Source organism: Mustela putorius, unplaced genomic scaffold (genome assembly GCF_011764305.1).
Source record: "Mustela putorius furo isolate JIRA1106 unplaced genomic scaffold, ASM1176430v1.1 tig00000151_pilon_pilon_pilon, whole genome shotgun sequence".
Classification (NCBI taxonomy): domain Eukaryota; kingdom Metazoa; phylum Chordata; class Mammalia; order Carnivora; family Mustelidae; genus Mustela; species Mustela putorius.
In genome coordinates, this window is record NW_025421296.1 from 6,636,426 (window position 1) to 6,645,871 (window position 9,446).

Here is a 9,446-nt window from a genome sequence, read left to right on the forward strand (position 1 = left end):
TTACCTACTGCTTCCCATTGAGCAGTGGATTTGCTTTTGAATTATTATTATCAAAAGAGTGTGTTGTGTACCCCTGTTTATAGCGGCATTCCTCACAACAGCCAAAAGGCAGAAGTGACCCATGTCCATTGACAGATGAACGGATAAAATTGTCGTTATACATACAATGGAATATTATTCAGCCTTAAAAGGGAAGGACATTCTGATATGTCCTTGGGTAACCTTGAGCACATTCTATTAAAAGAAATAGGCCAGTCACAAAAGGACAAATACTGCCTTATTTTGCTTTATATGAGGCACCTCAAGCAGCCAAGTTTATAAAGCCATAAGGTAAAATGGTAGTTACTGGGGGACTAGAGGGAGGGAGGAATAGGGATGTGGTGTTGAATAGGTACACAGTTTCAGTTTGGGAAGATGAAAAAGTTCGAGAGATGGGTGCTGGTGACTGTTGCACAGGAACGTGAATAAACTTAACTTCTAAACTTCACACTGAACTTCACACTGAAAAATGGTTTAGATGGTAAATTTTGTGTTATGTATATTTTGCCATAATTTTTAAAAATAAAATTTAAAAATTCACTTGGAAGTATTGTTTCTTTCCACGCACATGCTTGCTTTTGGTATTCTGGCAAAATAGAGCACATTTTGTATAAACGTTAATGTGTAAATACTGAAAATATTGGTCACATACTGAATCAAAGTTTTGCATTCCAGCTGATTTGGGTGGAGGTTTCTTCCCTCCCTCTGTCTAACTGGGGAGGCCCTTGGTATAGCCCTGTGTCTGACACATGGCAGGAATTTAGAAATACACACTGAACGGATGGCTGGAGGGCTGACAGGATGCATGGGTGTACAGACAGGTGGGTAAATAAACAGAAGGATGTTCATGATAAAAGAAGGTGTTTAGGGCACCTGGGTGGCTCAGTGGGTTAAAGCCCCTGCCTTTGGCTCAGGTCATGATCTCAGGGTCCTGGGATGGAGGTATGCATCAGGCTCTCTGCTCAGCAGGGAGCTTGCTTCCCCTTCTCTCTCTGCCTGGCTCTCTACCTACTTGTGATCACTGTCTGTCAAATAAATAAATAAAATCTTTTTTAAAAAATTTTAAAACTTTAAAAAAAAAAGATGTTTAAAAGTGTGTTAAGGAAGCTAAAATTCATAGCCTAGATTTTGGTAGTTAGGACACGTTATTTTCTTTCTTTCCTTTTTTTTTTTTTTCTTTAAGGTTCTATTTATTTATTAGAGAGAGAGAGAGAGTGCACACAAGTGGAGGGAGAGGCAGAGGAGGAGAGAGAGGGACAAGGAGACTCCACACTGAACTTGAGATTGTGACCTGAGCTGAAACCAGGAGTCCAACACTTAACCGACTGAGCCATCCAGGCACACCCTAGACACCCTCATTCCTCAAATCACTTCATTCCCTTTCCTAATGAAAGGTTTTAATAATGAATATTTTTCAATAATCAAATTTGGTGGAAATCTTAAGAAAGGTAGAATTTTAAATTGTATTATGCTATATATTTCTGAAAGAAGTGTTTTATTCACAGAGGCAAAAAATTATAATCATATTTTTAATGGCAAACATTTATGAGTGGCCATTATTATCATCAGATTTCACAGAAGAAATAATTGGAGCAGAGAGAGTATGGTACGTCACAGAAGAGCATAGAGCAAGGAAGTGACACAAGCCACAAGCCAGATCCAGTGTTGCTAACGGGTAAGTTCTATAGCTCTCGGGAAGGGAGAGGTAGGAAAAGGTAGGAAGACGGGGAAGGGAAGGGAAGGACCTTCTAGTTTATCTTCTTAAAATTGGAAAGCCAAGTCATATTCAGCTACTAAGTCTATTTGAATACAAGCAACTCAGAATGGGGCGTCTGGGTCTTCCTCCAGGCCGAGCCCGAGTCTTGCCAAATGAACTCTGCTCTTGTTTCCCAGGTCGCTGCCCCTCTGCAGCTGAGAGCCCAGCCGGCTGTTCCACGACACACTGCCTCACTCACTCTTCCTGTAACAAGGAATAACTTCCGTTGACACTCCACAGTTTCCAGAAGGCTGCATTGTTCTTGAGTCCCATGTTGGAGTTCCCAAAGACCTCATTTCCTCTGGTTATTCTTCAGCCTTCCCTGGTAAGTGGGAACAAAACTAACTCTTCCATTTTCCTTTGCTTTTGTTTGCCATCGCCTAGGGATCCTGAGAAAATGTACTTCAGGTGCTAAGACACCGATATTCTCAATAAGCTTCAACACCACAGGAACATAAGCTAGGTGCGGTGAGCCCTGCTGGGGTTGGGGTGTAGGGTGGGGCGGCAGCGGGGGAGGAGGGAATGAAGAAGTCACAGAGAGAGGGATGATACAAAAGCCCTTGTGGTCGTGTCTAGACAAGACCAACCTCCCCGTAAAAAAATTCAATAAGTACACCAGAAAGTGCTATTGAACTGGAATTTATTGTAATAGATAAGTTTTGTCTACGGCCAAACCCTGAACGCGCCCGATCTCGTCTGTAATAGATAAGTTTTATTATTGCCATCAAGTTCACCCTTGATCCATAAGGCTATTTAAAAAGAGCAATTTTAAAAGTAGGGTTTCCTGGGTGGCTCAGTCAGTTAAGCCTCTGTCTTCAGCTTAGGTCATGATCCCAGGGCCCTGGGATCAAGTCCTGCATCGGGCTCCCCACTCTGTGGGGGGTCTGCTTCTCTCTCTGTACCTCCCCCTCCTCCTGCATGCATGTGCTCGCTCTCTCTTTCTCTCTCCAACAAATAATCTTTTTTTCCTTTTTTTTTTTAAAGATTTTGTTTGTTTATTTGACAGAGATCACAAGTAGGCAGAGAGGCAGGCAGAGAGAGAGAAGGGGAAGCAGGCTGAGCGGAGAGCCCAATGCGGGCGGGGCTCGATCCCAGGACCCTGGGATCATGACCTGAGCCGAAGGCAGAGGCTTTAACCCACTGAGTCACCCAGGTGCCCCTAAATATTAAAAAAAAAAAAAAAAGCAATTTGAGGAAAGTGGTATGTTTACTAGCACTTTATATCTTTACTCTCTTTGAGATATAATCTATCATCATCATCGCTGGGATGTCTGCCTGGTCTTTATGTCTTTATGCTTTAAACAAGTCTAAGGAAGGCTTCTGTGCTGAAAAGAAATGGTATTTGTGTAAACTCCGGGCAGCTACCTGCTGCTCTGGGCTCATATGCAGATTTCACAAAACAGGCCTTCTTCTTTCCCTCTGAATTCAGGCTATCTCCTGGCAATGCAGACCAACTCTTGGTGACGGTGAGACAGGTCAGACACCCAAGTGCCTAGCCACAAGGAGGCTGGTACCGCTGCACACTCATCCTTCAGGATCAGATTCAAAGTGTTGTCAGTTTCTCCGTGAAGCTGAGAAATCTTAAAATTACTCTCACAACTTTAACAAATAATTAAAACACACACACACACCCTAGAACTTCAGACTGGAAAATGCAAACAATAGAAGGAAATGATGAAGGCACCATGACTTTTAAGATCGAGCGAGCAACGCAGCTCCAGGGACACAGGAATTGCAGACTCTCCCTCTGCTGCACCCCACAACCCTATTGAGGTCAGGGAAGAAAACTGAAAGCTGCAGTTCTCCTCAAAAGAAAACACTGAAGACCAAGCAGCTCAGGGCTTTAGTTCCACTTGATACAATTTGCATCTCTACTTTCAGCCTTGAAAATAAATGAACACTGGGGTGCCTGGGTGGCTCAGTGGGTTAAGCCTCGGCCTTCGGCTCAGGTCATGATCTCAGGGTCCTGGGATCAAATCCCGCATTGGGCTTTCTGCTCAGCGGGGAGCCTCCTTCTCCCTCTCTCTCTGCCTGTCTCTCTACCTACTTGTGATCTCTGTCAAATAAATGAATAAAATCTTTTAAAATAAATAAATAAATAAACAAACAGATTTCCAGGTATTTGACAATACAATTTCCAGGTATTTGACATAACAATAAACCAACTTGAACTACATACATTTTCAAGTAATATGTTCACTACTCTCCTTCAACTTCTAGACTTCTTTTCAAATGCAGTATCTCTACATTTAAAGCAGTAGGTCCAATTATTTGTCTGCAAAAGGGGAACAGATTGACGAAACATCTGGAAACCCAGGGAAAGTTGGGTATTTATTATGTCTTTATCCAGTGTACCTTGAGTTTGGGGACCTCCCTTATTTATCTCTTTTTTTGTCAAGTCCTTTGTTTCTTTTTCCCAACCACCAGATGGGTTTTCCCTCAGAAACTCCTGAATATAACATGCACAAACACAACTGCGAGGAAGATAAAATCACACTCAAAAGTTAGACCTAACTTTGGCAAATAAGACCTAGTGATTGTTAGTGAATGGATAAAACTGCGTAATCAATGATTCTTGGGTGCTCCAAGTGCTGAAAGGTCATTCCTGGTATCTTGGGCTCTGAGTAAGGGATTGCTGGTTTCTGAGAACTGGAGCTATGGTCCCTGGCTCTAAACTTTCCCCTTGAACTTGGGGATGATGGTGAAGACCTCTCAGAGCTGACCCAGTCCGGATAGCAGGCTAACGACTGCTTCTCCATCTTACAAACCCAGCCCAAGTTGCTAAGACAGGGGTTATTTGCAGGATGTTATTGTTCACTCCTGAGTTAAACTTTAGGCTGATATGAAGGTCATTTGCTCTACAACTTGGTTCCTCTGTCAAGGTCCGTCCAGCCCTGATGTGTAGCAGAGAATACAGCTCTCTTTGACCAGCCTGAGGGAGCTCCTTGCTTGAGCAGTAAGCAGGATTCAGACCCCTCTGGAGACAGCAGTGACATGATGGCTGAGTGGTCCTGCCTGAGCTTTTCAGCCAGAATACTCTCAAGCTGTTCCAGATCTTGGCTGGACTGAGGACCACTCCCCAGGAGTTACACAAGCCCCTGGAGGCAGGGGAAGTGAGGAAAGGTGGACCCCCACTTTCCCCTGCCAGAAGAAATTCCTCTCAGGTTTCCCTCCTCACCCAGTAAAAAGATCAGTATGATAAGGTCCCCCATTCTGGGAAACCCTGCCTGCTCTTTGTTCTTTCCTGGGCTCCTCCCCAAATCATCGCCCTGCCCTCCCCTTTCCAAGGAAGCTCTCACTTTGTCATAATGAGGCTTCCACACAAAGGAGAAAGAACAGGTGCTCCCACTGTTGCACACAGACCCATGGAACTTGGCCGTATCCACCGCTGTGGGCAGGGTTACCTCCCCACCTCCACCCTGGGCTCTTGCTCAGGGCGATGAGGGGACGGACAACATGGGGCAAGCACAGATTTTGCGACTGGCTGGCTCTCTCACACTTCTGAGAAGGACAAGCCAGGTCCAACCTGTTGTCCCAGGACAAGGATGAAGGACATCAGGAGCCATTTCCAGCTGGAGCTCAGGCCGTCTGACTTGTAAGAATGAACAGAAGACCGGTGTTTTAAGCTCTCATGTTTGGGGTACTTTGTTAGGTAGCAGTCAGAGGCAATTGCTAACTGATACACCCTTTTGGATTTTCCCAACAGGCCCTTCTTTGATGGACTGCACCGCAATTTTACTTAAGACCGGAAGAGGCTTTAGAGCCTGAAGGTACTGGAAGAAGAGAGAAATAACCTTTCACTTGTTCTCAGTCCTTTGTCCGTGGTCTCAGCCGCCCATGTCTCATGGCAGGCAGATGCTTAAATGGTGGAGGTGCTTACACACAAGGTGGAACAACCCTCTGGCTGTCTTCATTCGTGTCCTGCTTTTCGTTAGAGGAGGGAGGCCAGCAATATGTCCCTCAGTCCCACAAGACCTAATTGGTGCTTGACATCTCCTGCTGATAGCCATCAGCCCTTTGGCCAGCGCCATTTTGTGGCCAGACCAGATCACATGCATCACCCACACAGGGAGACAGGAAGTCACTTCTGAAAAAGATTCTGACACACAGAGGACAAGGTATGGAAGACAAGGTACAGACACCCTAGAGACGCCACAGTCTGTCACCAAACTGGTTTCACCCCCTCTGGCTTACACTTAGTCTGGGAAAATAGACCCCTAGGTGCTTAATGATGAAGACCACTGGGACAGGAACGGTCTAACACAGACAGCCCCGCCACCTGTCTCACCACTCCAGACGTCCAAAAGGCCTCCAGGGCACAGGCTCTCCTCTCCAATGGAAGAACCGCTTACTGATAGCATCACCGTTTTATCCTTGATGCCCCACATCCGTCCTAGGCTCGGGCTCTGCTCTCTGGGTCAGCTAGTTCTTGCTGGGTTCACAACCAGTTCCCACACTTCACTCCCTCTAACACACCATATCTGTTAACCTGTGAGGATCAGGTATATTTGTCTGCAAGCCAAAACCTGCCACCACTCATTGCCGCCATATTTTCTCTTCTTTGGTTTCCTTGTCCTTCCTTGGCCTCTTCTTCCCAAATCTGGAAGACTCTGGGTCTTCGATCTTCTCTGTCATAAAATCTTGATTCTTCATCTTCCCCCTCCATTGTCTGCTCTCATTTAGAACATATGGCAGTTGCTTCAACTGCATTTTGCTCCTCCTGAAAGCCTACCTGCTCCACAAAGGATTTCATCAGGAAAAGCCACGAATCACCTTGTCCCCATTCTGTACTGAATTGTCTATGCCACTCATGCTATTGGATTTCAAGTTCCTCAACGGCCAGAAACTTTGCAATTGATTCAGCTTGTTTCCTCTGCTGGACATTTCTGTGTCCGTACTGTCCATACTGTCCATTTCTGTGTACTACTCCAAACAGAAAATAATGAGAGAGCAATGAGAGAGTAAAACCTCAAGGTATAAAATGGTCATCTCCTTAAAAGGTACTGAGAAAAATTGGGACATAGTTTATTATGTCTGGTATTTCCCAAAAGTGCCACAGAAGTTGCTTTGGACAAGTCCTAGTGTGCAGATGGATGGAGCTAGAGGCGGGCATGGGGACTACAGAAGGAAGGTAGCCTCTGAGCAGGGAAGGGTCCATCCCTGGCAAGATGGCCCCAGAAGTCCATGCTAAGGGCCCAGCAAAGGATTCATGCTACGGGCTCCCTCCCAAGTCAAGGGAGGCAAGGCCAGTGTGCCATCCTGTACCTCTCTTCCTGTGCAACCCTCCTGCCCCCAACCCCACACCTCCCCAACCCACTCCCAGCTCTTTATTTTCATCCTGAGGATTGGCTGCCCAGGCATTCCACCCACTCCTGTTCTCTCCCTTTCTATCAAACTACAAGAGCTGTAATTCACAGTCACTCAGAACTTCCTAGACTTGGAGCTCACATATTCCAGAGTTTAAATAAATGATCTCATTTAATCCTTGAGCAACCCTGCCAGGAAATATGGGTGATTATTATCTCGATTTTATGAACTAGGAAATTAAAGCCCTAAGAGTTCCTAATATGCCCAGAGTTACAACCCAGCTGACCTTTGGACCCAGGTAGCCTGACTCTCAAACCCAATCCATGCCTTTCTAGGGCTCTACAAGCCTTCTGGATGGTAACCTCAGCAAAGTATTTAGGCAATATAGCTCAGGAATGTGAGGCATTTGGGGTAGTAGAGGAGCATTCCTTTTAGCAAGGATCTTTCAGCCTCTTGGAAAGCCCAGTGCTTGGCACAGAGTACGTGCTCCAAAGATATCTCTGTTGGACAAACAAATGAACGCCTTGTCAGCCTCTGCCTCCTCCAACCTGGGCAGAATCCTGTCCCAAAGTTACTTCGTCAAGATATTCTCTTTTATAAGATTTTTAAAAAATTTATTTGAGGAAGAGAGAGCACCAGTGAGGGGGGGAGGGGCAGAGAGAGAGGGAGAAGCAGGCTCTCCGCTGAGCCAGGAGCCCGATGTGGGGTTCAATCGATCCCAGGACTCTGGGATCATGACCTGAGCTGGAGGCAGACACTTAACTGACCTGAGCCATGCAGGCGCCCCTACTTTGTCAAGATATTCTAAAAGCCCCAGGGGGAGAACAGGACTTTACCCAGCACTAATTAGCCGCTGCCTTCGTAGAAGGGTAAATGTAAAGTGTGCAAAGTACACCCATGTGTGCAAAGACATAGTCACATTTACTGCTCCATAATCAAACTTGGTTATCTCTGGAGCTCCCCATTTCCACTGATGTTGAAAAATTTAGCCTTGTTCATTTCATGATAACTTCGTCAATTTCTAAATTTCTTCTCCACCCCTTTTGGGTACTCGGTCAATGCCGACATCACTTCCCCATGCCTTCCCATTTCCCACTCCCCCAAGGAGGATCTCAGGTCCATGGAAAAGAACATTTCTTCTCTAAGACTGAAATTATTTTTGAATAAAATGTTTTAAAACCATAGTCCTGGTGGTAGTAAGTGCTCCAGACTGGATAGAGACATATGCGTGAGTCTCCTGGGCTTGGCCCTGGGCACCCCTGCCAGGCATGCACCATGGATCCACCCCAGATGGGAGGCCCCAAGCTGGATCCTGAGGCTGGGCTGTGCCTGGCTTAACGGAGGGTTCCAGTGCTTTCTACGATCCCTGCAAGACCTTCGATGCAAATATCTTTTGCCAGAAGGGAGGGGCAGGAAAAGGGCCTTCCCTCCCAAGAACCTGTCACAGAGCCTACTCTGACTTGTAGGAGCTTCACAATCACACTGACAGAACCAACTATCTGCTAAAATCACCCCAACCTTCCTCCTTGTGTTGCACCCCGTATTAGTCAAAGAACAAATAAACACCAACATTTTTGTGGCCTAACACAATCAAAATGTATGTCTGTCTCACCCAGAGCAATACAAGAGCTCCCTCCTTTCAACTCAGAGTTCTTCATTCTCCTGGCAGATGGGGGGAATCGTGGCCAAGGCATTTCTGGTTCTTAAAAACCTCAGCCCAGAAGTGGCGTGTTTCACTTCCACTTGTGTCAGTGGGGACAGCTCTCTGTGCCCCACCTCCCTTGGTCCCTCCTTCAGAGTTGACCCAGTTTCCCTGGGTGGCTGCAGGGGCATCACAAGAAACCAGACGTTCACAGGGAGTCCACACCCTCCTGGGTGCCAGGTGGAACTTTGGGGCTGCTTGAGAGCCTGAGGTTAAGAGTCCAATGTTGGTGACAAATAAACCCGGGTTAAAGTCTCAACCCACCTCTAATATGCTGGACACCCTTGAGGAAATAACTTGACTTGTGACTCGAGGGGCTGTATCAAGACACCCATGAAGCGTGTAGCACGATATTGGGCATGTGGTACGTGCTGGGTGAACAGGAGCTCTTGTGTTCCCTGTAGCTCTAGTCAGACTGCATGGGCCAGAGCGAGGCCCCCAGGCCCCGTGGCATTTGCTTCTGGCCACTGGAACCATCCTTATGGAACCCATTAGTTGGGGGAGAAGAGTGAGCCCCCTTACCTCTTTCCCCTCTGCTGAGCCACCATTTCCAAAGGAAGAATTGAGGTAGAAACAGACACAGGAAAGGAAAGACCGTGGCGGGGACAGAGGAGGGCGACAAGCAGATGGAGTGGGCACAAG

At 46.4% G+C, this 9,446-nt stretch overlaps 1 long non-coding RNA gene across 1 annotated transcript; it reads left to right on the forward strand.

Annotated features, from left to right (window-relative positions):
- The first annotated feature begins 1,615 nt into the window (after positions 1–1,615).
- Positions 1,616–7,284, forward strand: LOC106004277. Its single transcript, XR_001177245.2, has 3 exons — positions 1,616–1,714; positions 1,933–2,120; positions 5,502–7,284. It is a non-coding gene; the product is annotated as an uncharacterized LOC106004277 (long non-coding RNA).
- Positions 7,285–9,446: the final 2,162 nt, after the last annotated feature.